Source organism: Haemaphysalis longicornis, unplaced genomic scaffold (assembly GCF_048455015.1).
Source record: "Haemaphysalis longicornis isolate Haplotype H1 unplaced genomic scaffold, Haemaphysalis longicornis Haplotype H1 scaffold_12, whole genome shotgun sequence".
NCBI lineage: Eukaryota > Metazoa > Arthropoda > Arachnida > Ixodida > Ixodidae > Haemaphysalis > Haemaphysalis longicornis.
In genome coordinates, this window is record NW_027526225.1 from 76,124,869 (window position 1) to 76,151,073 (window position 26,205).

A 26,205-nucleotide genomic window follows, 5' to 3' on the forward strand; every position below is an offset into this window, starting at 1 on the left:
CCGGTAGCGGGGCCCGACTGGGCAAGCGCACATTCGTAGAGGGAATTAGTTCCGCGAGCCAGTCTTCGACATGCCTACGCATTCCTGCACATCCTGCTCAACCTCAATCGGGGGTGCAGCGACCGCCGAAGACCACCTTCCAGCTCGAGCGGCGTTCGATATACCCAATGTTGGGAAAAATACGGTTCGATATAGACAATAATTCGATATACCCGTGTTCGTCTGTATGTATATATATATATATATATATATATATATATATATATATATATATATATATATATATATATAGTATAAGTAAAGAGTGGGATACACAGCAAGAACAATAACAAACAATGTTTACTTACGTAGCGGCAACGGGACTTGCCTTCATCAGAGTAAAGTTTACATGATTTTGCTGTCGCAAACATTTTGAACACATTTCTTATATAGGTTTGCATAAAACTGTGAGAAAGAGCGGAAAATGTTTCGGAAATGGGGAGTGTGCATACAGTCAGGCTACGCCTATAGTACAACATCAACAAACAAACAAGAAAAATAAAAAAAGGGGGGGGGGGAAGCGAGAGAGAGAAAAAGGGGTCGTGTTAACAATGCAGCGTTCAAGGTTGCACCATGACGGGTCAACGTATGCCGCGCGGGCTGCAAGTTCAGACAAGGGGGGAAACTGGACAACCGCGGTTTGAAAAGAAAGGGAAGAGTATACAGTAAGGTATTCAGTGACTGCTGAGACTGGTTCGGGGGGAAGCGAAGATGGGTGTGCCCCCCGCGGGTCAAGAGAATAGATAGGGGGCACAAAAGAGCATTTCACAGAAGCTAGCAATTGAACAGGAAATAGGTAGGGCCACAAAAGGTTAAACATGAATAGATCACAAAGAGTTAAACATTCTTAAGTGGTGGTGGGAACGAGGCCTCCCTCCCCAGGACAAATGGCATTGTTGAGCCGCATTAGGCTAATAAAGCTGCTGTATTAGGAGAGTTTCTGCGAATTCTGATGGCAAACTCGAGGGTAGGAATAATGAACATAGCTATAAAAATTATGAAGCCGCTAATTTTAATCGAGGGATAAGCACGTTAGTTTCCCGTAACTTTCATTAATTCCAAGCGTGGCTGACCCAAAATTATAAATGAGATAAGATTCCCGAACCTCGCGGTCGTGGTGCGTTTTGAAGGCGGATTCTAAAATCGTTGCTTTAAGATGTTCAAATGCATGCCCTTGACTGTTCACATGTCTTGACAGGGGCAAATAAGGGCAGCTTTTTGCATGAGAGCGGTGATTATTGAACCGTATTCGGAAGGGCGTTTCAGTTTGGCCGATATATTGTTGCCTACAAAGAGTGCACTCTAGAAGATATACGACATCAGCGGAGTCACAGTTAAAGTTACCTTTTATATTTACGTAGTAGTCTGAAGCCGTGCTGGTGGCGCGCTGTGTAGTGGTCATGTGTGGGCATACTTTACATCGGGGTTTATTGCAGGGCATGCAGCCAGTAGTTGCCGGTCGGTTGATACGAGAGTTAGTAAGAAAGTCACCTAAATTCTTATTACGCCGGTAGACAACGCGTGGTGGTTCGGGGAATATGCTTTTTAAGCGGTCACTTTGCATTAGGATATTGTGATGTTTTCTTTAGCACGGTTGACACTCTTGGAGCGGAGGATGAGTGGGTTAAAACTAAGTTAGTTTGCGGGTTAAAAAAACCGTGTCAACCGTGCTAAAAAAACATCACAATATCCTAATGCAAAGTGACCGCTTAAAAAGCATATTCCCCGAACCACCACGCGTTGTCTACCAGCGTAATAAGAATTTAGGTGACTTTCTTACTAACTCTCGTATCAACCGACCGGCAACTACTGGCTGCATGCCCTGCAATAAACCCCAATGTAAAGTATGCCCACACATGACCACTACACAGCGCGCCACCAGCACGGCTTCAGACTACTACGTAAATATAAAAGGTAACTTTAACTGTGACTCCGCTAATGTCGTATATCTTCTAGAGTGCACTCTTTGTAGGCAACAATATATCGGCCAAACTGAAACGCCCTTCCGAATACGGTTCAATAATCACCGCTCTCATGCAAAAAGCTGCCCTTATTTGCCCCTGTCAAGACATGTGAACAGTCCCGGGCATGCATTTGAACATCTTAAAGCAACGATTTTAGAATCCGCCTTCAAAACGCACCACGACCGCGAGGTTCGGGAATCTTATCTCATTTATAAGTTTGGGTCAGCCACGCTTGGAATTAATGAAAGTTACGGAAAACTAACGTGCTTATCCCTGGATTAAAATTAGCGGCTTCATAATTTTTATAACTATGTTCATTATTCCTACCCTCGAGTTTGCCATCAGAATTCGCAGAAACACTCCTAATACAGCAGCTTTATTAGCCTAATGCGGCTCAACAATGCCATTTGTCCTGGGGAGGGAGGCCTCGTTCCCACCACCACTTAAGAATGTTTAACTCTTTGTGATCTATTCATGTTTAACCTTTTGTGGCCCTACCTATTTCCTGTTCAATTGCTAGCTTCTGTGAAATGCTCTTTTGTGCCCCCTATCTATTCTCTTGACCCGCGGGGGGCACACCCATCTTCGCTTCCCCCCGAACCAGTCTCAGCAGTCACTGAATACCTTACTGTATACTCTTCCCTTTCTTTTCAAACCGCGGTTGTCCAGTTTCCCCCCTTGTCTGAACTTGCAGCCCGCGCGGCATACGTTGACCCGTCATGGTGCAACCTTGAACGCTGCATTGTTAACACGACCCCTTTTTCTCTCTCTCGCTTCCCCCCCCCCCTTTTTTTATTTTTCTTGTTTGTTTGTTGATGTTGTACTATAGGCGTAGCCTGACTGTATGCACACTCCCCATTTCCGAAACATTTTCCGCTCTTTCTCACAGTTTTATGCAAACCTATATAAGAAATGTGTTCAAAATGTTTGCGACAGCAAAATCATGTAACTTTACTCTGATGAAGGCAAGTCCCGTTGCCGCTACGTACATTGTTTGTTATTGTTCTTGCTGTGTATCCGACTCTTTACTTATACTATTTCTGCGCGCTTTGTGAATTTATCTTTCTCTAGATTTATATATATATATATATATATATATATATATATATATATATATATATATATATAGGGAGTAGTAGAACTTTGAAGTAGAGAACACAAGAGAAGAAAAACTTCGAACAAGGTAAAAGCACGATTGTGGCCTACGTTTCAGCAAAGAGGACTTGCTTTGAGTTCTATATATATACATATATACTGAGTTCTATATATATATATATATATATATATATATATATATATATATATATATATATATATATATATATATATATATATATATATATATATATATATATATAAGTTTACAGACGTTTAAGGAAGAGAGAGTCAGTGGTGACGCTGCTCCGTCCGAACGTTCTCAGGAGAGTGAGCCCAATGGCGACGACGACGACGACGATAATGATGATGATAATGATGACTATGCACAGATGATATTGGAAACGGGGTAACGAGTATAAGAGGTTGGGAAGCGTACCCTGAGGTGCTCACAATGGTTGCGATAATGATGATATCGCTCGCACAAATATTATCCTCACAGCACTCCGCAAATGGTCCCAATACTTATTTAGTACACACTATAGACCATATGATGTCGAAGAAGATAGAGCACATCTCATGTATGACAACAGCAATAACGTGCACAGTACGTAGGAAAATACACTTACAACACAAAATATTGCTTTGACATCCTGTGAATATTGTGAGGCCAATCGGTACACACAAAGAACATTGTTTTCAGTGTCGTCTGTGTTTTGAAACAAAGCAACTTGCGTGATGCATTATGATTCGTGGCGACTCGATTTCTTTTTCTCCCCGCGGACGAGAGATTTGGGTATGTGGGTGGGGTACATAGATTGTCAAAAACTGAGTCGCTACGCTTCGATAACTGAAACGGCAGAAAACGTTGAGAAGGGCTGCCTCTCACAATTTCTTTAATTTCCCCATGTTCGGCATGTCGCCTCAGGGAGTGGGCGAACGCATTAATGAATGCTGTGGTTTCTTCTATGAGTCTTCATTTATGTTTTACAAAGCGCTCTTAAAAGGCCTTTCTCGAGTGCGATTTTTTTTTCGGGGCTTAATACTATAGTAAAGTTCATGTGAACAAACGCGCTTTGTAATGACAGAATTTTTAGACCAACCCACCTTAGGCAGGTTAAAAATGCTCATATAACCAAATGGTAGAAAGGTTTCCGTTCAAACAAGCTAATACCAACTGCGCCACAAGGGAAAAGAACGCTTCAGAAATTGCGCCGAGGGCTGATTTTGCGTTCGCTACCTCTTACATGCGGGCACGCTCGTGCTACAGCCTGTTTCAACGCCTTGCTAAATTGGAACAACTAGCAGAGATAACAGCCCTCTCGGTAGCAGATTAAAACAACGTCCAGAAAATTGCTTCTGTTATCAAGCGTTTAGTACACCAGTGTTGACTATAGCAGAGCAAAGAATGAAGACCATTAGGTGGTATGGAAAACTCATTTGTGCCGCCCCCGAGTGCCCACAGGAGCGTGATGGCGAGGGAGGTAAAAGTTTACAAGATCATTCAACTTGAAGGCTCTTCTTCGTTCGCGGGCGCTGATAGGGTAAACGACCCGTGGAGATATCGCTTTTACTAGGCAGCGCTAACATGGTGTGAGCACTGTGTTTGAAAATACGCCTGCCCCCTTATCTCGTGTAGGAGCTAGAATGTCAATGGTGCATGAAAGGCACGTTGGCTTCCGAAACTTCTTTAATATTTGTAGAGGTTTTCTTTTCATATAGACACTCAGCCGGGTGGGCTGTAATAAAAGTATTGCCCAAAGTGCTGCTTGATTTAAGAGCATATTTAACATTGGCGTTACCCGGGTATCAACTGTTTTTTTTCTAATGAAAACGCTGCTTTTCCAGGGCAAATCAGACGTGAGAGAAATTTAAGTGGCGCTTTTAACATGGGTAATCTTCCAAAGCAGGTAATGTTACTGAAGTGAAGCACAAATGGTACGGTACCATATATTTTTCTTGTCTTCGAACAAAAGGTCACATGTAGTTGAGAGTGCGAAGGCTTTTATAGCGCAATGCTTCAGAAAGTGAACGTCGCGTTGTCTGTGCCATTAGCCCGGGCTCTCCGTTGAAAAGAAGAGTTAGACCTCAAGCTTATAAATCTTATCTCTTTTAATATGAGTTAACAGTACATCAGTTATCTAAGAGTATCTTTTCAAAGATCCGTAGTGCCTCGCCTAGATAACGCCGGTTCATCATAGCTTCGCCGCTGTACGACGCGCGTCGGCTTTGTCTGTGTTCGCACCACGCTCTTTTCGTCGGTGTTCCAAGCGCTTGTCGGTATTCTTTTTGTCGGTGTTCCGTCTAGAACTTTGTAGAGTGAATATACTGATTTACTAAATTGAATTAAATTGAATTGTGAGTCTAGTTTCCCCGGGCTCCTGAAGGTGGCGGCCCCGTCGTCAAAACAAGTTGGAGTTCTACCGTTCAAATTAACCCGCTCTTACGTCTTCGCAATGGGGGCGCCGAGTATAGTGCGCAAAGCTTCCCTTCGCATCCACGTTCACAGGCTCTAATGGCTCACGGATTTTTTTGTTGATGGTTCCCAAGCCAGGCTTCTCAAATACACCTAATGTAAGCAAGAAACCCCCATTAAGCTGCATGAATTTAGCCAAGTGACACTACGCAGCAAACGTGACTACCAGAGAAATCGTTGATCACCGTTTTTGCCTCGCATTTGACCAGGGTAGCAGTCTAAGCACGTCGATGTTCGCAAGCATGACTATGCCTGCATGAAATTAGCTGCCAAACGTAAGGAAAACTTCCGGCTCGGTTTGACTACACGTCGAAGCCAACTTGTACTCTCAAATAGTTGGCTAAAATACACGTGCGCGCGTATCGAATCCAGACGCCTGCGAAGTGGTGCCTCCACTAAAGAGATACATTTCTTTGCCGAAGTGTACAAGGGATGAGGAGCTTACCCCTTTGTTTTCAATTGTGAGATGTGTACCGCGGCTTACGTGATCTCCCGAACAAGCTGCTTCGTGCCACGGTACACAATTGTGTAACGAATAAAAGCACGTTTACAGTCGCAGGTTTGACAGGGAAAGGCAGAATGAACAGTGGCTAAAAGTTGGCACTTTGCGTGCTTTCGTCTTCTTTATGTTAAGGTGCTTTGTTCGAGCAATAGCGCCCGTGCCAAACTAGTTTTAGCCATTACAAAACCTGCCAGCGTCTGCTCGAAAAAACATGTGTTGCGTTATTTCGGTGACAACTGTAAAACGGGGCTGTACTCTTTTGCTCCTCATTTTGTCTAGGACACGTAGAAGCGCTGTATCCCTTTACGAAGAATGCCGTGTTGTTGTTTTGAATTTAAACCCTAATGCAATTCTTTATAAAACCCTCCTTCGCAGCGCCCTCTTCGTCAGCCTAGAAATCCTATCTTGGCTTTCATACGAGGTTAAATGCAACAGAAAAAAAAATACGACTACCTCCGACACAAAACTCAGTGGCGAAGAGGTGGACCCGTATTTTTGTCGCCCATCCTTTTACCAAAATAAGCTCAGGGCCACGTGGGCCTCCAGCAAGCGATACTACGGAGGAAAATTGTAAAAGAGTTTCTGAAATTCTATGCAGTTGACAGAAAAAAAAAATGAACAAGAAGAAATTGGTCTGCGCAACAGTAAAGATAGCAGTATGCCTCAAGGCAAAGAAAAACACTGGTGAAAATAGGGAGCGTTTGATGGGGTTTCGAGCTGTTATTCGCGATGTCACGGTTCGAAGGGATCACTTGCAGCAGGATTACGCCCGAATGATACTTAATTTTCGTGGCTGGCACGGGCAATATATTCTTCTCCTCTGCGTAGGTTTTGGTTCATTTGAGTTTCTTAAAGTGTTGCCGCATACCTTAAATGAAAAAAAATTCGACACTTTTTCTTGACAGTTTAAGCCCAATAAAACGCCGGAGACCAAAAAAGAATAAGGAAAAACATAGCTTAAAAGAATGTTATACTTATTTTTATTGAGGTAGAACCGCCTACACGTAATGCGGGTTTTGTCGTGTTTGCGGGTAGTTTGCACGTAATGCGTGTTTGCACGTAATGCGGGTAGTCTCGTGTCGTGTTTGGAAACTAGAACGGTGAAGAGATGCGTTCCACAGCAAAAGCTTAGAAACTCCATTTTAAATGCGAATGAATTTATTAGTCGGGGGTTGTCTTGCGTCCATCGAGCGGCGTGCGCCTGCATTCCTCCAGGGCGAGCGCACGTGAGCGCGCGCCACGTAGTTCTGCCTTCGTCGTCGCCGTCGACGTAAATGCGAATGCATTTCTTAGTCGGGGGTTGTCGTGCTCCGTCGGCGTGCGCCCGCAAGTGTTATCTCTCCGCTCTCGATGCCGAACGCATGCGCTTGAAGCGAGCTGTACTAGTTTGCTCGAAGCGGCAAGGACGGCGAGTACTGCGGTGTTAGTCGCGTGTCTAACGTGTATGGGAACTTGATATCGCACGCCGTTGCCAAGTCTCCCGTTCGAGACACGTCTCCGTACAAGGACTTGTACACCCTTGCCTACACCGGAGACGGAGTCTTTGTGGTGACCGTGTACCTCGCGCCCAACCTCGCTCGAGACGCCGTTGCCGCGCAGCTGGACGCGGCTATGGAAAGTGTGCGCGTGCTTTCCAAACCTTCTGACCCCATAGATTTGGTTGGCGACTTCAACGTTGACGTGCGCAAGAAGAGTGGCGAGTGGCTGGTCGAGTACATGCAGACCAGGCACTCTATGCATTATCTCTCTGCCGGCTTCGACACGTGCCCCACTACCATTCACGGGAGTTGCATTGATCTGGTCTTTACGCGAACCTGTGACGCGCGTATGCTTCTCAAAGACCCTTTGACCGTGCACTTTAGCGATCACAAGGCAGTGATTGTGGCCGTCAGGTACAACGATAACACAAACAGGTGCTGATGAATAAATGATTACGTTCACACTCTCGTCATTAATTACGCCATTACTCGCAACACACTAATCGGTGCACCCAATGCATTCGCATTTCTGCACGATTCCCTTCGGGGAGGTGCGGGGGAATTTTTTATGTTCCCAATGTATAGCGACCACCCTAAAACTGAAGTTGGGGGCATTATTAGCGCACGTGTCAGAGACGATGAATGGCACGAATTTTTCAGAAAACAGCATTTCGTAACCTTCGCAAACAATACAATTCAGTTTTGAAATTGTTGGCTTGCCTATAAAAAAAACTGATGACATCATACCAAATAAAAAGGGATAGAAAAACAGTATTGCAGACGACACGAAAACTCCTACTGCCCATTTTCGCTTCTAATAATATTTAACATTCTATAAGTCACAAAGTTTTTAAAAACTATTTAGTTTCTTTATGGTGATGGAAATATTTTATTTCTGACAGTTAGAAGGAAGATAACTGCAAGCGTCTTGTTGCCTGAGTAATAAGACACAGAATTGGTAACCTTGTATGCAAAGTAACGGACGTGAATCTTTTCAATGGTTGATCATGTAATTACCAACGCAATGAAATATCTGCTTGCTTGATTGATAGATTGAGTGCGTTTTGGCCAATTAAGAAATAATAAATAATATTCTATTTAATTATTGATTGATGGATAATTGAATAATTATTTCATTGCTTGATTGACTTATTGATTTTAATTAGAAGGGGCAAGGCCCCCTCGTGGGGAATAAAATGCATTCAGCAATACTCAACCGATATTTATATGTGTGCGCTTCTCTTCACACGTGTGCGCGGAATCGTTTAAACTCAGAGAAGAAAAAAAATCAATCTAAAGCACACGTACACTCACTGGATATATTCTTCCGAGATATTGGCCAAACCCTGTCCAAAGCGAATCATATCCTCCACATATATGGAGGACCACTTGATGTTAATAAACCAAGCTGCTTTGGTCTATTGGGGGCGAAAGAAAAAAAAACTGTGGCGCTACATACCATAGGGAATCGGCAAAGGAATAATAACGCTCCGTACTCCATAGGGCGAATGCTGATTTCACGTTCGCTCACTTAGCAGCTTGCAAGCATGCAGAGGTAGACTGTTTGTGTTTTAGTCTTGGGCACACAGCAGCTCTCTCTGATAGAACCAACAGTATTTTTTCGTCGACGGAAAAAAAACAAGAAAAATTAGTGCCCTTCCAGTTTGTGAAGAAGGATGACCAGTGAAGTTGTGGTGGAATATGTTTGTTTCGTCTTAGCGGGCAATTTTCATATCATTTGTGTCCGGATAATTCCGGTAAAACAACAGCCACAGCCGTTTCCCGCAATCATACTCCGCCCGTAGATGGCCATGTTTTGACCGCAGACAGTAATTGCGAAACTTTTACATCTTCAGCGTGAATAACTACAGTAATCCCCCGTTAACTGGAACTCAGATAACTTCAAAAGTCGGTTGAGTCTAAACACTTTTTCGCCATGCATTTATCTCTCATAGGGGTCTCCCTTAACCTCGAAGCGCTTTTTTTCGGGGGACCGCGGATATCTCGAAATGTTGACAAAGTTAACACAAGGCAAAGTGCGCTACAGGCAGCTGATAAGGCCTGTGTTATATTGCTTAGTGCCCACTACGCACCGAACGCGGTCGTGAACGGAAATTTGCGCTTAAATTGAAACTCCCTTATCTTAAAACTTCTGACGAATTTTACGACTTTCAGTTAACGAGGGATTACTGTAATCGTCACTAGTAAATAAAACTCGGATGTTAGGTAAAGTCAACTCAGCGCTTGTCATTAAGTTTGTTTTGGGATGTCTGCAAGAACACAAGCGTTAAAGCCGTTTTCTGTACTTATACTCTCGGCATTTACGGCCATGCTTCGCTGTGAAACACACAATGCGGAAAAGCCAGCTTACAAATACAAAGCTACACCGATCTGCTTAAACTCGGCCTCACCTCTAAACACAAGTGCATTCCAAGGAAGGCTAGTTTCGGTGGAAATAAAAGCCGTTATTATAACAAAATATGAAGGCCCTTGGACCTTTTTTATACCCAGTGTCTAGAGTTACGTCCGACGGAACCCAGAACTCAGTGTCTAGAGTTACGTCCAACGGAACCCAAAATGGAAAACTAGAGTTACGTCCAACGGAACTTAAGCAAGTTCCAGAGTTACGTTCGACGGAACCCAGAATATAAAACTAGAGTTACGTCCGACGGAACTTTCTAAAGGCCAATGTTTTGAGTTACGTCCGGCGTTAAGTAAAGCACAAAAAAAGTTTCAGCTAATGGCGCCAGCTACCGTGGCGCTCTATATGTGTAATCTATACTCAACATTATTGAAATGGTCGCTTGCACGATAAATGAAGTCAAATTCTGAAACACAAATGCTGCTGCGTTACCGCCGAAGTGGTTCAGCATGAGTAAATCATAGGTAACATGTTAGACAGAGCCGGCTCCTCGTCGGTCGAGTGGTGCAGAACGTGATATAAGCGCCCACTCTACTGCAGCGATGTTGGATAGAATACAAACTGGGTTGATGGATTTTTTTATTTAAAGGATTCAAATTGTTCTGTACTAGTCCACGTACATTTCTTTCCATATCTAACGCATGTAAGCAAAGGAGATGACGGGAATTAACAAAATTGGACCTCTTGCAGTTGGCGCAGCGCCAGTTTGTAGCGTCTTCAGTTTGCCAAAAACAAATTTACATTGGTCAAGAGACTTAAGAAATGTAATTAATGGGCTAGGCGCCAGTTAACATTTTAACCCGATTAATCGGCTGGCCTTATGCATCGATTATTCCGTTGTGTTGGTTTGGAAGAACAAATGAACAAAAATATTTATGTAGTAGCAGAGGAGGAGGAATGCCTTTATTATCAGAGGGGGCATGAATGCCCTGTTGGGGAAGGAAAGGGACATGAAGGAAGGGAGGGAATAATCGAAAAAAAAGAACAATGTTCAAGGTTCAATCACCTTAAATGGTCGATAGCATTGTAAAGTCCGTGAACATATAGTTCGCAGAAACCGCGAAGAGATAGGTGCGACGATTTTTAGAGGTGTCGGTCCAGGTTATTACACCAGCTTGGAAAGACCACTGGTTAGTGCGTATTCAATAATTTTCTCAAGTACTGAGGGGTCCTCTCGAACGCGTTGCAGGTGCGCTTCTTCATCTCCGGGTGGGGAACCGAGGTCCAATAGTGGCTCGCGATCGGTCTTGAAGTGCTCACAGTGCCATATCAAATGGTACAGGTTAGGGATACACTTCTCGTCACAATACGGGCAGCGTTGGATGTGCGAGCTGGCTCCGTGGGTCCATTTATGTAGTACATGAGGGGTTAGGGCCGTGTTAGCGTAAATCTTATTAGCTACCACCTCGCCCGAGCGTGTGAGCGTCTTGAGCGGGCCCAGTACACCCACCGGGGTGGTATCTTGAAGCCTCTTGCGACTCTCTGCCTTGAATTTCCGCAGATCAAGTTGCCAGTCTGGTCGTGGTAGGTGTTGCAATGGGGCACTGGAAACCACTGGAGGTGTGTCAAGTCTCTCCCGGGCGGCGGTGTGAGCCGCGTGGTTGCCATGTACCCCAGGCGTGTGTCCCGGGGACCAGACGATGCGGATGGTGATGCCTTCCAGTTGAAGGTCTCGGATGGCATGTAGTATATTCGTGGCCGTATAATTAGGTGAAAATGTTTGGTTCAATTCTGCGATTGCATTGACATCTTCGGACGCCCCCTTGCTAAATGGTTCCCGGAAGATCTCCAATACATATGGCCTAGCTGAAGAAGCCAAACTTATGGGTGTCCTGGGGGCTGTCCATTCCATCCGCGACCATTGTGACTCACTCTCATCAAGGAAATTTCGCATCATTACAGATTCTCACGTCGCCCTTAAAGAATTGTAGTTACAGAAATAATATAAGTATGCTCATACACTTGTTCACACACATTCCAGATGAGGTAAGTAGGTTATCGTCATGGCGCATGATGCGGCCGTGTCGCTTATCAGCTCGTTCGTCACACACACGTTTCTTGAATTGGGAACATCAGCACCAGCCGTGAGTGCAGATGGCGTCGAATTATTGCGCCTTGTTTACCACAGAAATAGTTTATACAAAGGCAAAACGATATATATAATTGCCCAATCTTTTTTTATGCCCTGTATATTTGCAGTTTTTATTCAAAATGTTGCCTTGTAGAGGTACACGAACAAGTCGACTTCGTGTATAATGTCTAAGAGTTGTCGATGAAATATTATTGAATTTTCTCACCAGCTTAAACCGGTTGAAACAATTATTCGCCGCTAAAACATTATTCGATTAATCAGAAGGTTAATCGATGCATAACCTACCCCTAATAATAAATAATAGATTAGCGGCAACAAAACGAATTTACTGCTAGTCCTTTCTTTCTTCACACAAAAAAAATAAATGTCGATAAATTTTGGTTAATTGATCTGGCTGAGTAATGAAAAACGTTAGGACGTTCTATTTTGTTCCTTCCCGATTTCTCATTTGCTTACATGTGTTGGATAAGGAAAGTATACGTGGACTGGTACAGAAAATGTTAGATCTTTTACATAAAAAAACTCCATCAACCAAAAACTCCATCAACTCACATCGCTGCAGAAGCATGGGCGCTTATAATCACGTTCCTGTCCACTCGACGGACGGGGAGCCGGCGCTATCGAACTTGTTACCTACGATTTACTCATTCCCAAACGGTTTGGCCTTAAAGCAGTAGCATTTGTATTTCCGAATTTGACGTCATTTATTGTACAAGCGACAATTTCAATAATTTTCCGCATAGATTACACATATAGAGCGTCAAAGTAGCTGGTGCTGTTAGCTGTAAATTTTTTTTGCTTCACGTAACGCCGGACGTAACTCAAAACATTGTCCTAAAGTTCCGTCGGACGTAACCCTAGAAACTGGCTTCAAGTTCCGTTAGACGTAACTCTAGTTTTCAATTTGGTGTTCCGTCGGATGTAACTCTAGACACTGCGTTTTTTATATCGTAATACATTATTTTCATAAGCTGAACATGGAGCGTACAGCTTTACAGCTTTACAAGTGGCGCTACCCTCGCATGCGATTCTGGTTTACATGCCCCTTTTGTAGGAGATAACCTGCTGAATACTAACCACAGAGAGCTTTGCTGTAATAACCGTAATTTTTAATACAGACACTACGATTCAAACCATATAAATTTAAATGGAAATATTGCTGTGGACTTGGCGAACCATTCCTATTCGGTTTGTTTTCTAACCATTTCGGCGAACCCAAACGGCCATACCTCGACTCAGGTCTGGTGGGAAAGGCAGTCGCTTCTTCACAAACGTTGAGACGTTCCGCAACCGCGGCCATTAGCCGAGAGGTATCTCACTTTGGAACAGTTTAGACCTGCCAGCCGAACTTCCCGACTTCATGACGCTCAGTGCAACGCCAACCTGTAATTGCACAGAGGTCTGAACGCCTTTCTCTGCAATTAAGAGTTCTTTGCACGACGCATCCCAGTGTTCGCACGACGAACTGCTGCAATTATAAGTTGCGCCGGTGGAAGTAGCGCCGATCATTGTGAAGGTAATCTGTTTTCACTGTGTTTGTTTTGTTAACGCCCAAATATTTCACATCTCTTATCGACTTCTGCAGAAATTGACCCGGGTTAGAATCTAATCGGATCACACATGTGTATTTATTTGCACTTTACAGCGTCGGCTATTTTGTGGACCGGGAAACAATACCACCAACAGAAAACAGCAACGGTTTTTGAGCGCCCCATTTCAGCGATGAAATGGGGCACTAATGGCTTTGAGCTTAAAAAGCAAAACAAATGCATAGATGTCTGTATGGCCGTGAAGATGTAGGGGATAGTTCGGAGTTTTTTTTTTTTTTTCGGGTAAACGAAAAAAATTGAAATACATATGGGAAGACCGATCAAAATACGGAGTTTATCACTCCCCGCAAAAACACATTGTCAACGTTTGCCTTCACACCTTTATTTGAAGAACCAAAGTGATCCGGTTTTAAAGCAAAGCCTTCTAGCTCTACCAGGCACCTGTTCTTTCGTTCGTGGCGTGCCGAACAACAACCTCTAAAAGCGAGGGGGGGGGGGGGGGGGCGGAGAGTTTCTTTCGCGGACCACACTAGAGATGGCGCAGCGAATTTACCCAGCATAGAGTTCCTGTATATAGCTCCCCTAGGCGCGGGAGTGCCTGCTCGCCTGAGGTGGCGTCAGCGGTACGACTTTGTCCTCTGCTTCAGCGGCGGTTGTTTTGGGCCTGTTTTTGTGCAGCTTTGTGTCCATTGCGCGGTGCCTTCGAACGGCTTGATTAACTGGTTCGACAACACCTCCTGGGTAACCCGGACCCGACGAAATTAAGTGGTCGTACGGAAAACATACCTTAAGGACTGGTTTGCAGGGCGGGAAAACAAAATGTACAAACCACATACAGACATCCGGCTGCAAGAGAAACGCCACCTTTTGTGCACTGCTTGCCACAAATGGGACTCTATTTTCTAGATTGGTGATTAACAATTCGTTTGTGTTTTAACAGGTATTACAAAAGGCGAAATTAGCAACAGGTTCTGATAAATAGGAATACTAAAAGTTCCCTGAGCTTTCTCGCAATTCTCGAACTTACGAAATAGACTAACTTAAATTGGTATAAATGGGAATCGATAAGCTCACATGCAGAATTGTTTTGGTGTCGGCGCTTGTGCCACCCGGGGGTGTATCTCCAAGCTAGCACGTTCGGATGACTTGGTTCCGCTGCCTCACCCTTCGAAAGGCGCTCCTCTCCGTTTTCTCTCTACCGACTCACGGCCGGGCTACCGCGGCGGCGTCCTCCGCTCTAGCCAGTCCGTGGCCGACACTGCTGCTGCGTTCGGGACGCCGCCCCCGCGAATTCTAGGTAGCGACTGGCAGAATCTGTAGTTTTACTCTTTGTAGAGCCATGCGTGTGAATTCAAGTGACGTTTCATGGGCAATTCTTGTGGGGGTCGTTTAAAGCTTTTATCGTTTAAAATGAGTGTATTTGAAGCAAGAGAACAGTTTACCGTTTTAAATCATCACTTTTTTGCAAAAACCTATGCGCTGCTGGGGCTCGAACGTAGGCCACTTGCGCCAAAAACCGCTCTTCTTCCCATTAGTCTACAAAGGATGGACAGCGCAGCCATTTTAACAGTTGCTATGAACAATATAATGCGGCCTTTAAGGTGGATCTGGATGCGTACAGGAAGTGGCCGGCTTGCACCGAAAAGGAAACGAAATGTAGTAGGCTGCTGCGTGAAGTGTTGCCAGTCCGTCTGTCTCAGCGCTTCGCGTCAAAAAGCGAGGAAGACGAAAGACGCGAAGCAATATGTAGCAGTAAATGGATTTGATAATCACTGCTCCTTCATCGTCAAAACATGTAAGCAAAGTTGAGTTTCCTATAAATTTGTTTACCCCGGAATGACCCTTTAGAAGTTGGACACCGCTGATTAGGAATGAGCACGTATATGCGTTTCCGCACAGCGCGTCACAGTAGAGACAGAATGCGACAATTTTATTCAGAGTTGAAGTGAGCACAGTTGTAGTCGGTGTTTCAGTACAAGACTCCGTTGTTTGACTCTCAACCGTTCCCAACCACACCGAGCCAACTGCTCACGTCTCAAACGTGGCCCGCCAGCACGTAATCTGAATTCCCATTCTCAATGAGCGCGATTCTTGGAGAAGAGGACGGAGAGAGAAAGATCGAGAAGCAAGAGCGATTAGTCGGTCACAGAGGCCATAAAATGTGCGTGTGTTTGTAAGGGGGGGGGGGGGTAAGTCGGTTCTGGAAACCGCTGAGAAGACGAGAGAGGAAAAGAGGCATGGCGGGGAGTAGAGTCAGGATTATTGAAAGTGCCGGACAGATGACAGCAACGACAATGGCAATGGCCTTCTGGTCGTGTCACTATAAATGTCACATCATTATGCTTCTTCCGGCGTTGGCTTTTGCCAGGTCACTTGTGTGCGAAGAAAACACAATTCCCAATATGGACGGATGGATCAAACAATTATCAGCCGTTGTACAGAATTGATCCCGCCTGCAGCTTCCGAATGCCGTGTGGCCTGGGAAAGCGCGACGAAGCAGTTGTTCACCGCATCCGCCTCAACGTCGCTTCTACCGGCCACCACAACCTGTACAAGATGCGCCGAGTTGCCTCCCCTCACTGTCCCGTATGCAGAGTTCGTGAGGACATAGAACATGTACTGTGTGGTGTCCCCGTTCGACATCCCGCGGCTAACCTTGAAGACGACGTTGGGACTGTGTGCTGATGCACCACTGAAACTTTGCGACGCCATTGGCCATGGCAGTCAACTGCCGCAGCAACACGGAGTACACGTGCCTTGGTGTCATTTCCCCGTGACTCCGGCCTGAACGAAACTCTGTGAATGTGTGCCTTAACTATATCACTGTGCGTGTGCTGTGTGCGCGAACCTGCGTCGGTCAGTTCGTGTGTGCTTATTTGCGTTTGTAGTGTCTGCATAAGTTTTTGTGTCATCGATTCCTTTCACTTTTGCACCTCTCATATTCATGTGGAGTAGCAAATCAAGCTCGCTGCCAGGCTGACTTCTCCTCATCATTAAAGGCATTCCTCCCCTCCACAACACAAACAGCTAAAGGTTGAAATGGCGCCGATTTCCGTGATTGTCGAAATGATTATCACGGGAACGCGGCGGGGCCAAACAGCACACAAGTTGTTCCCGTTCGTAATACCCGGAGAACTTCAGAATTTATTAATACTGTTCGGCCGGCAAATAGATGTGCCCGTGAGCCCGTGCGACGGCATTAATTTTTGCAGAAGTATTTTTCCGCATGGCCGCAAGAAGGAATGCCGCAGGTGTTCACCTCATTCATAACCTGCCCTGGTCCCTTCATATTGATTACATTACTCCTAAAACTCTAAAAAAAACTTTGTTACCTCCGGCGTAGACTATCTGCGGCCCCTAGTGATACGAAACTAGCTGTGTACAAGACCCTTATCCGCCCCGTCCTCGAATACGCGTCACCTGTATGGAAGCCCTATAACCAGTGCGAAGTCAAACATATTATATTGGTACAGAAAAAGGCCATTAGATTCATCTTCAGGCGATATGACTCTGCTTTTTCACCTACGTCAGCATTACCATCTTTGAACCTCTCACTACTTTCATCGCGAGAAACATTGAATCGCTGAAGCTATTTCACTCTATAATTTACTCGTCGCGCAAGCTTTCAAAAGATCTGTACTTAACGTGGTTCAGACCTCCTTCAACACGCCACTACCATCCTTTGAATATGACACCATTCTACGCCCGTACCAACACGTTCATATTTGGAATAATTTGGAATAAGTTATCCGGCGACATACGTTCTTTGCCCTTAAATGAATTGTTGTTATCCATAAATACCTTTTGACTGTTTTCCTTTTCCCTTTTTTGTTATGTTTGCTTTGTTCTGTTCCTTGCCACCACGTCTTCTGTATGCCACCATGTCATGCCATGTCTTGCCACAATGTATTCTATAATTTATTGCTAAAGTACTTTCCTTCCCGAAGTACTACACCATGTGTGTTTCGTACCAGCCTCTTCCTCACCTCTGCCATAGCCCTTACGGGTGGCAGTATGAATAAATAAATAAATAAATAAATAAATAAATAAATAAATAAAATAATTAAAATATATAGCGTTTCACTTGTTTTGTATCAATTTCAAACGTGTTAATAATGTAAAAATAAACTTGTGGGATTTAATCCGGATTGATTCATTTCAAGACTTTTTGGGCAAATGTATTTGTTTCACAGCTAGTTACAACTCACTTAGGTGTTTCGGATGTCTTGTCTAAGTCACGTTGCATAGGCGTTGTTTAAAAATATTTTACCTTTCGGCTTAACGATTTAATAATGATTACAGATATTCCGCCTATAAAATCTTCTTGTTTTTAAATATACTTGATTTCTACCCATGAAATTATCGTGTTGGGCTAAAAATAGGTCGCTTGCAACGCACCATGAGAGAGAACAGATTGCTTAAACATTTGTCGGCTTGAAATTTGTGACAGGACCGATTCCATAGCTTTGCGTGATATATTTACCTCAAAACAATTTTTGCGTCAAGCACCAGTTGCAAATTTTATACACAGTTTTGGATTTCCTCTATGTACACTTGGAAGCCCGCAGCAGGCGTACTTTAATTATTTGTTATCCCCGTTGATGCAAGGTTCACTTCATAGAACGAAATTCCTCAATGAAGTTTTTCTTCATCGCTAGCTTGCAAGAAAAAGAACTGAACACAAAACAAAACGTAGATGCGTGATGTATTAAAATATAAGCCTATTTAACTACCACAAATAAACCTGCATATAAATTGTATTTTTCTCCTTGGGAATGTTTTCTCTTATTTCTCCTACCATACCTAGTTCTTTTACAAAACTTGCAACTTAAATTGCGGTTTCAAGAGGCCTCGGATGCCCTCTTGTGCCCATAAATCCTATTGAAGACTAGACGCCTTTGCATATCTTCTTTACAAACGTAATGCTTCGGCGATTGATCCCATTTCCCTGTATAAAATTAAAATTTCTTTCTTATCACCAAACATTTATTTTTTTATGCTTACGCGTACGCCCTGCGGTTCAAAAAAGAGAGATGTATATTTCGAGCGCAGCCGGCATTTCTTCATCCTGAATCCTGAACCTTAATTTGCATCAATGAAGGACGCTTTCCCTGCGCTCTAAGCAATTTTTATACGATAAAACTTATGGGCCTCTCAACGTTTCGTGAATTGAATTCTTCTTGCACAAATTGAGCCTGCGGTATCATTTACAAATTTCTTCCTGGGCTTTTTCTTCTGCATCCAAAAAAAGAGAAGGAAGAAGCCCGTGAGAATCTAACTAGCTCCTTTCTGTTATTACGTGGTATTGTATAAAAGGGCCAAGAAATATAATCAGCAAAATGCAAAGAATAAAGAAAGCCGAAGAGGCATGCACTTTGATCAATTTTATCCTTATACGGCAGTCACGAGTATTGAAAGTAACTTGTAGACCTAAGAAGGCTGTTAAAAACTTTCGCTGCCCTCTGGTGTGTAAAAGATTACCCATTTCGGGAGTGAGTTTTCAAAAAATTCTTAGGGAAGAGGTTGATTCGAGAAGGTGGTGATGATAAATCGCGTTTAAAGTAAGCCTTAACCTAGAAGTTGCGCTGGTTTTATAAGAGAGAGAGGGAGAGAGGGAAAGAAAGAAAGCCTAAATGAGCTGAGGAAGACAGATCCCTGGATGGAAGGATGACGGAAGAAAATTTAAGGGGAAAAGGTTTATGCGAACAGCGCAGGACCTTTAGAGTTTCGTCACTGTCTACAAATTCGACATACTTAAGTTTTAAAAGTTTCTCTTCTTTACTTCCTTCTTTCTTTTTGTGTTTCTCTTTTCCTTTCGTCCTTTCTCTTTTCCTTTCTTTCTTTCTTTCTTTCTTTCTTTCTTTCTTTCTTTCTTTCTTTCTTTCTTTCTTTCTTTCTTTCTTTCTTTTCTTCTTGCTTTCTACTTTCGTTTTCTTTCTTCCTTCCATTCTTTCTCTGTTGTTTTGCTCTTAAAGGTGATCACGCGAGGAAGCTAGAATATTTCTATGTAGGAAGACCCTGGGACCATTGGTTTATTGAATAATACGTGTAACAATAACGACAGCATGGTGCCACGAGTTTGTGACTAATTTTGTTTCTTACCGAGTGCAACACGACCGATCTCATATGTTTAGAATATTATAACTATTAAATGTCTTAATGTTTCCCATGACGCCTTTTTGTGCAGATACAAGTCATTGCACCTTTCGTTTTGCGTTACATTTTTCGCGTACCAGAACGACTGAGGTACTCGACAAAAAAGCCTAGGCATTAAAATTGACAGACGTGGAACCCACGTGCCAAAACAATCTTCTTCTTCATCTTATTCTTCTTCTTCTTCTTCTTCTTCTTCTTCTTCTTCTTCTTCTTCTTCTTCTTCTTCTTCTTCTTCTTCTTCTTCTTCTTCTTCTTCTTCTTCTTCTTCTTCTTCTTCTTCTTCTTCGTCTTCTTCTTTTCCATTTTTTCCTTTTTCTTTTTCTTCTTCTTCTACTTCTTCTTCATAGTCGTCATCATCGTCATCTATTTGTTTGTGTCAAGTGCCGCCAGAAGGCCTCTACACAAGATTTATAGCGAGATAAATCTTTGGTAGATGCCCTTATCGCGCGGAACCCGATCTTCCGTAGGGGAGATGTTATCAAAATCAACTCGGTTATCTGATAACCGAGTTTATTCTGTGCCCCCGAAATATTTTACTCAATTCCTCCATGTAACCACACTCTGAATATTCCAAGGGCGCAAACTGTGTGAGGGAATTAACCAAAAAATAAATTCATTTTGAACGCATTCACACAGCAGAAGTGCGGGTAAAAGTTTCTGATAATGAACCATGGGAACGTAGCCCGAAATTACGCGTTAACTGTAACCCCGGGAATGTGATGTGCTCAAATTGCGTACGTTTATTGGAAATATGTGGAAGATGGCGAAATGAATTTTAGTTTTACTCCGCTAAAAAGAGAATGACACGTTACTTCATGGTGACTTAGCCTAAATGTCGTAAATGTCATGTGGTTGCTTTGCAGCGGATAGGCAACGACGGCAAACCAAAGTGGTAGCCGAAGTTGTGTTACCTGCAAATTACCTGGGCCATTTTTTTTTTTTGCATCCGTAAACGTTTTTATGCCTATTCTACGAGGAAACCCACTTGCCCTTTAAAAGCTAATGCGAACGTAATCTTCAAAGGAAGACACGGGGTCTTATGGAGGTATTTAGTAAAACGTCGCTGAGCTCTCACACGATTACATCAGACTGCTTATTTGACCTCCCAAAATGTCTTCCGAGCTGCGTGTGTGCTTTTGTCAAACCGACCTTAACAACACTGCGTGTTTAGTGCTTCGCTCAGGTACGTTGGCTCTTGGAGATGGATTTATTAAAATGCACTAAACCTTTAAAATTTGATAAGCTTAAGCTCACTTAACAGATGCACGGTGGATATGCTTCTGTGGTGTCTTGCGGTGTCTTGCGGAAAGGCTTATTCAAATTCACTGGCTTTCAGATTTTGCTATCACATTTGGAGTTAAACGCGCGGAAACTGCAGGTGACCTTCGGATTAATTTTGGCCACCTGGGGATCTCTAACATGCGCCGAAATCTGGAGACACAGGTGCTTTCGCTTTTCGCGCCCATCAGAAAAGCAGCCACCGTGGAAAAGATTGAATCCGCATCCTTGAATTTAGCAAGACCACGGCTTGGCCATTGAACTCTGCGACGAGTCCAGACTTAATATAAGGTTGCCCCTTCCCCCCCAAACAAATCCCCCCTCCAAAAAAACTTGATCCCAGGGGCTTGTTAGTGTGATAAAACAGTAAGAGCGCGGAACAAGATGTTTTACTGAAATAAAATGTTTCGGCACCCAAACATAAACATGGTGGTCGATGTGTTCCTTATGTTTCATCAGTACCCAACTCGACCAGACGGGTTGATCTTCAAACCCTCTAATCAAGTCGCTTGTGGAGGATGTAGCTAATTTACAGGCGCTTGGTTCAAAGCGGTGCATTATTGCGAATTACCCGCTGATACCTATTTGAAAACCCCGGCAATACGTTTTTTTTCCTTTCTCTTTACCCTGCGCTTGAAATGAATGAATGAATGAATGAATGAATGAATGAATGAATGAATGAATGAACCAAGTAAGGGAGGGAGGAAGGGAGAGAGGGAGGGCTGTATCTTTGAAAGCGACGTGACCACGGTAGTATTTCTTTTCTTTAAAATTCTAATCGCTGCGCCACAAACACATGAGATAGAGGGATACATGTATCAGAGAATAATTGCGTCGTTGTTTCTTGACCTACCTTCCAGTTCTACTGTCAGTCGACATATAGCTGAAAAGCTAACTTACACGTTTCCCTCATTCCGCCTTGTGTGCGCATTTACAATTTCGTGCAACGGGCAGATATTCTGTAGCCTACATGGTAGCTTAGAGTTATTTGGCCGCTTGATCACGTACTTTCTCCTACCAATAGTACGTGTGGAGCCCCTCTTCGCAGTTATCTCTATTGCCAAAAACGTTGCATACTGCCTCCCTTTTCACAAATTCTGCCTGCACGCCTATGGTTCCCGTTTGATGCATTTTTATTTCTTTTTTTGTCATTCTTCCAAGTACAAATTAACGCGGCGTGATATTTGCTGGCCGCGCCTCTAGAAATAGCCTTTTCGAAGCTGCGTACAATATGCGAGACTATTGTAAGTACAGAGCTGCGGTATTGAGCATGCGGAGCACGTAGTCATATCGTTCCCCGAGGCGTAATAGAACGTGACCTGGTTTTCGTGATTTATAACCCGCCTAACGGTCCGGAAGTGCTGACAGAAGCCACCACCATGTAGTTGAAAGTGGGCTTATAATTAGCGCAGCTTGGGTATAGCAGTTACTATTTTTGACTTTCCTGTGCTCCTGTTTTTTGTAAGTTTGTTTTGTACCCCGTACAATGCTTGCGCCGGCAACGACAGTTTTAGACCACTGTAAAAAGAAGTCAGTGAGTAAATGCGACCACTGGTCAAAGCGATTAAAAAAGAGGGTGGAAGAAAGTAACAAGGGGTTGCCGGAGGGAAAATTTTCAGAGAAAACGGTCATGTTCTGGTGGTCGGTGTTGTCTCTGCATAGCCGGGACAAGCCGCTCGTAGAATACGCAGACGAACTGCTTTCGTTTATGCTTCACCCACCATAGAATGCAGTGCGGAAGGAGAGTGCATTTTGGCCTATAAAGACTTGTTGTCCAATACCCCATGGCTGATAATTGCCATACCAGAGCACAGGCGCAGGTTTCATGTGATTGACGCTCCAGGTGCTTGCGCTCTTATTTGATTGATTGATTGATTGATTGATTGATTGATTGATTGATTGATTGATTGATTGATTGATTGATTGATTGATTGATTGATTGATTGATTGATTGATTGATTGATTGATTGATTGATTGATTGATTGATTGATTGATTGATTGATTGATTGATTGATTGATTGACCTAATCCAGAAAGCGTGATTTGGGCACCTAAACCAGTACGCTCGACAGATATTCACTCATCCCTGGTGTTGTATCGAACTCTCCTTCGACTTCCTTCCGCAACAAGGAATTGACCAGTCGACATTTAAAGTAGAAATGCAACTTTGTAAACAGTAACTACGGCATAGCTTACACTGCTGGGCAAGCCTCTTTTGAACGTTGACGAAAGTGCATATATAGTCAGGCACCACTCTTTCTTTAATAGTCTGCATCCTTTTGCACAGGAATGGTGGTGCTGGTGAGCGAATATGATGGTTTCTTAACGACTAAAGGCGCAATTCACACTATCCTGGTCGTCAAGGGATAAACTAATGCCACTGAAAAATGGCGAAGAAAGCCATTTCAACATGTTCGAGCTGTACCAAAGGATGAAAGCATTGCTGAATGAGCTCATTCCTTCCCTTCCTTGGGGAAGAACACTGTACCTTTCACGGGTGCTACAGTTTCCTCAAACAAGTCCACGATAAGTTGCCACTGTCTACTCACAAACAGTCAAAACAATTACTTCAGTCGTTTCTCACTTTTACATTCAATAATATTAAAAAAAAACTCCTTAGCTTTTCTAAAGTACTGGTAATACAATGATATTTTGAGGCGACCAATTGAAGGTCACGTTGAATTGCAACGTGACCTTTACTGCAACTTGACTTCAATTTGAAATTGAAGTTGAACCTGAGGTTGACGTTGTTGTTTACCAGTCATGGACAATCGCTGAGTGTGCGGGGGGGAAAGACGCAGTACTCACGCCTGGATAGTGTTCCCATTTCTAACGACAAAGCGGAAACAAATAAACAAAACATACAAAACAGCGCAATAATATTTTTGTTTAACACCAACTACATCAACTTAGGGCGTGTATTCCAATTTGTACGAACATGCTCCGGCGGGTAGCGTAAGACCTACAGCGGATCGATCCCCTGTGGAAAGCATATTTATGTGCTAAAGACAAGTGTACATTACAGTCGATAAGCCGTAAGCTTTTGCGAGCCGGTTTTATATTTCAGTGTTCGTGGTGTCTCCATTTGTGATAAAGTAGGTTTTCGTGTATGCTAGCACTATCCTGTCATGTGGCAGTAATATAACAGCAAAAGACGTTCTGAGCCGTTGTCAGAAAAGTAACTCCCCATGCGCTCTAATGTTTTTTTTTTCGAAAGTAGTTCCGCCATCTAAGGGTGGAACATGGCGGAAAGAAAACTTTTACACACTGTGGCCTCATTGGCTCATGCGAGTTTTTTTTTTCCTCTTCACAAATCGTCTGCTGAAAGAGAAAGCCTTCCGAGCACTGCATGCAATTAGAGAAAGCCGCTTTTTATGACACCCATACCTGCACTGGTCACCCAGGATGACGTAATATCTGCAATGTTTAACACACGAAAGAAACATATTTGTGTCAGAACTTTACGTTCCAATGTGCACTGATGGGTAGCATCTACAAGCCCCTTCAATGCAAATGCACTATAAAAGAAGAACACTCCGTGGCAGATAATTAGAGAGCAAGCTGTCACCGAATGCCGGGAAGAAGCATTCGAAACCATCTTCACATACTACGGGCCTTGTTAAGGACCCCCCCCAAAAAATATAATGAAGTCTAAGCCGTCCTCCAAAAATCCCACAAGTTCCCGTAGAGGTTTGGGCACGGAAAAAAGATTACGAAAGAAGGCGTGAAAATAATTGGGAAAGGTGTCAGTGACGACACGTACGAAGAGCGAATGAAATACTAATAAGTTCCGCATCAAAAATGGGGAATTAAGGGAGATGGGAATCGTAATAACAGTGAATGATGGAGATGAAAGAGACCCTAATAAATGAAATGAAAAACGGGCAGCACAAACATCGATCTCTACCCGATTCTGTCTTTCGGAAAGAAATGACCGCAAATGGCAGGAGCACGGGTTTCCGGCTATGAGGATGGTCGCGGTGAACGCTGATCTAGCTTGGTATGACATGCACACTTTTTACTTCAAGGGCTATTTTCGCTGGTTGTGTTGGTTCTTCAGGTTGTTGGTGGGTTGTTTCTTTTGTTTGGACGTTTTATATTCGGAATGAGAGTGTATAAGCAAATCGTTTAAAGGAGTGGAGCAAAAATAAAAAGGAACACAAAAAATGAGTATGTGCCAGCTTACCGTGGTACTCGAGCTTTTTTATCTTTGTTTTCTGTACATCAATCTTGATCTGAAGCAGCGTGTTTTTTATGCTATAGATGTTCATTTTATTCTTTGAAAACGACTTCGGGCTTCTCGCGACCTCTGTTGTTCGGTATTCCTCAATGACCTCCCCTTTTCCCCATTCTCTTCATACCTTTGCCTGCTCTAATACACGGGTTCACTTTTTACGTTACATTCATTTTATTTTTGGTTAGAAAAGGGAAAAGACTTTTTTTTCTTTTCATAACTTGCGGCGTTTGTTGGTGGTGCGCAAATTCTTCTTTTTAGCCCCTTGCGGAATTCACGAATATTTTGGTCAAGATTATTTCTTTGTACAGGTGGTATTGGCTGTCGCAGAAAAGTTTCGCACCAAGGACTGGTTTCATTTCCGTGCCGGGAATAAATATTTTTTTTATTTGTGGGAAGCGGTCCGCGAAGAAGGCCGACCCGCCGCGGTGGCTCAGTGGCTAAGGCGTTGCGCTGCTGAGCACGAGGTCGTGGGTTCGATTCCCGGCCACGGCGGCCGCTTTTCTGATGGAGGCGAAAAGCAAAAACACCCGTGTGTACGAGATTTCGGCGCACGATAAAGATCCCCAGGTGGTCAAAATTAATCCGGAGCCCTCCACTACGGCGCGCCTCATCGCCTGCGTTGCGTTGGCGCGTTAAACCCCACAATCAATCAATCAAGAAGGCCGGAATGTGGCACTCGATGGACGTCCGTCATCATACAAAATTTCCCACTCCACCAGCAGGACTTTGCCTCAAGCCGCATTTATTTGGCTTCCTGGCTTTATCTTTTCAACGTCGACTTTATTATATTGCTCCTGGCTGCAAGGTTTTCATCTTTATTCACATTTCCCAGTTTCATGCCCGCAGGGCTTTTTCTCTCTGATAAATGATCTGTCCTGAGATACATTTGGCTGATCGCCTGCACTGAGTTTTTTAT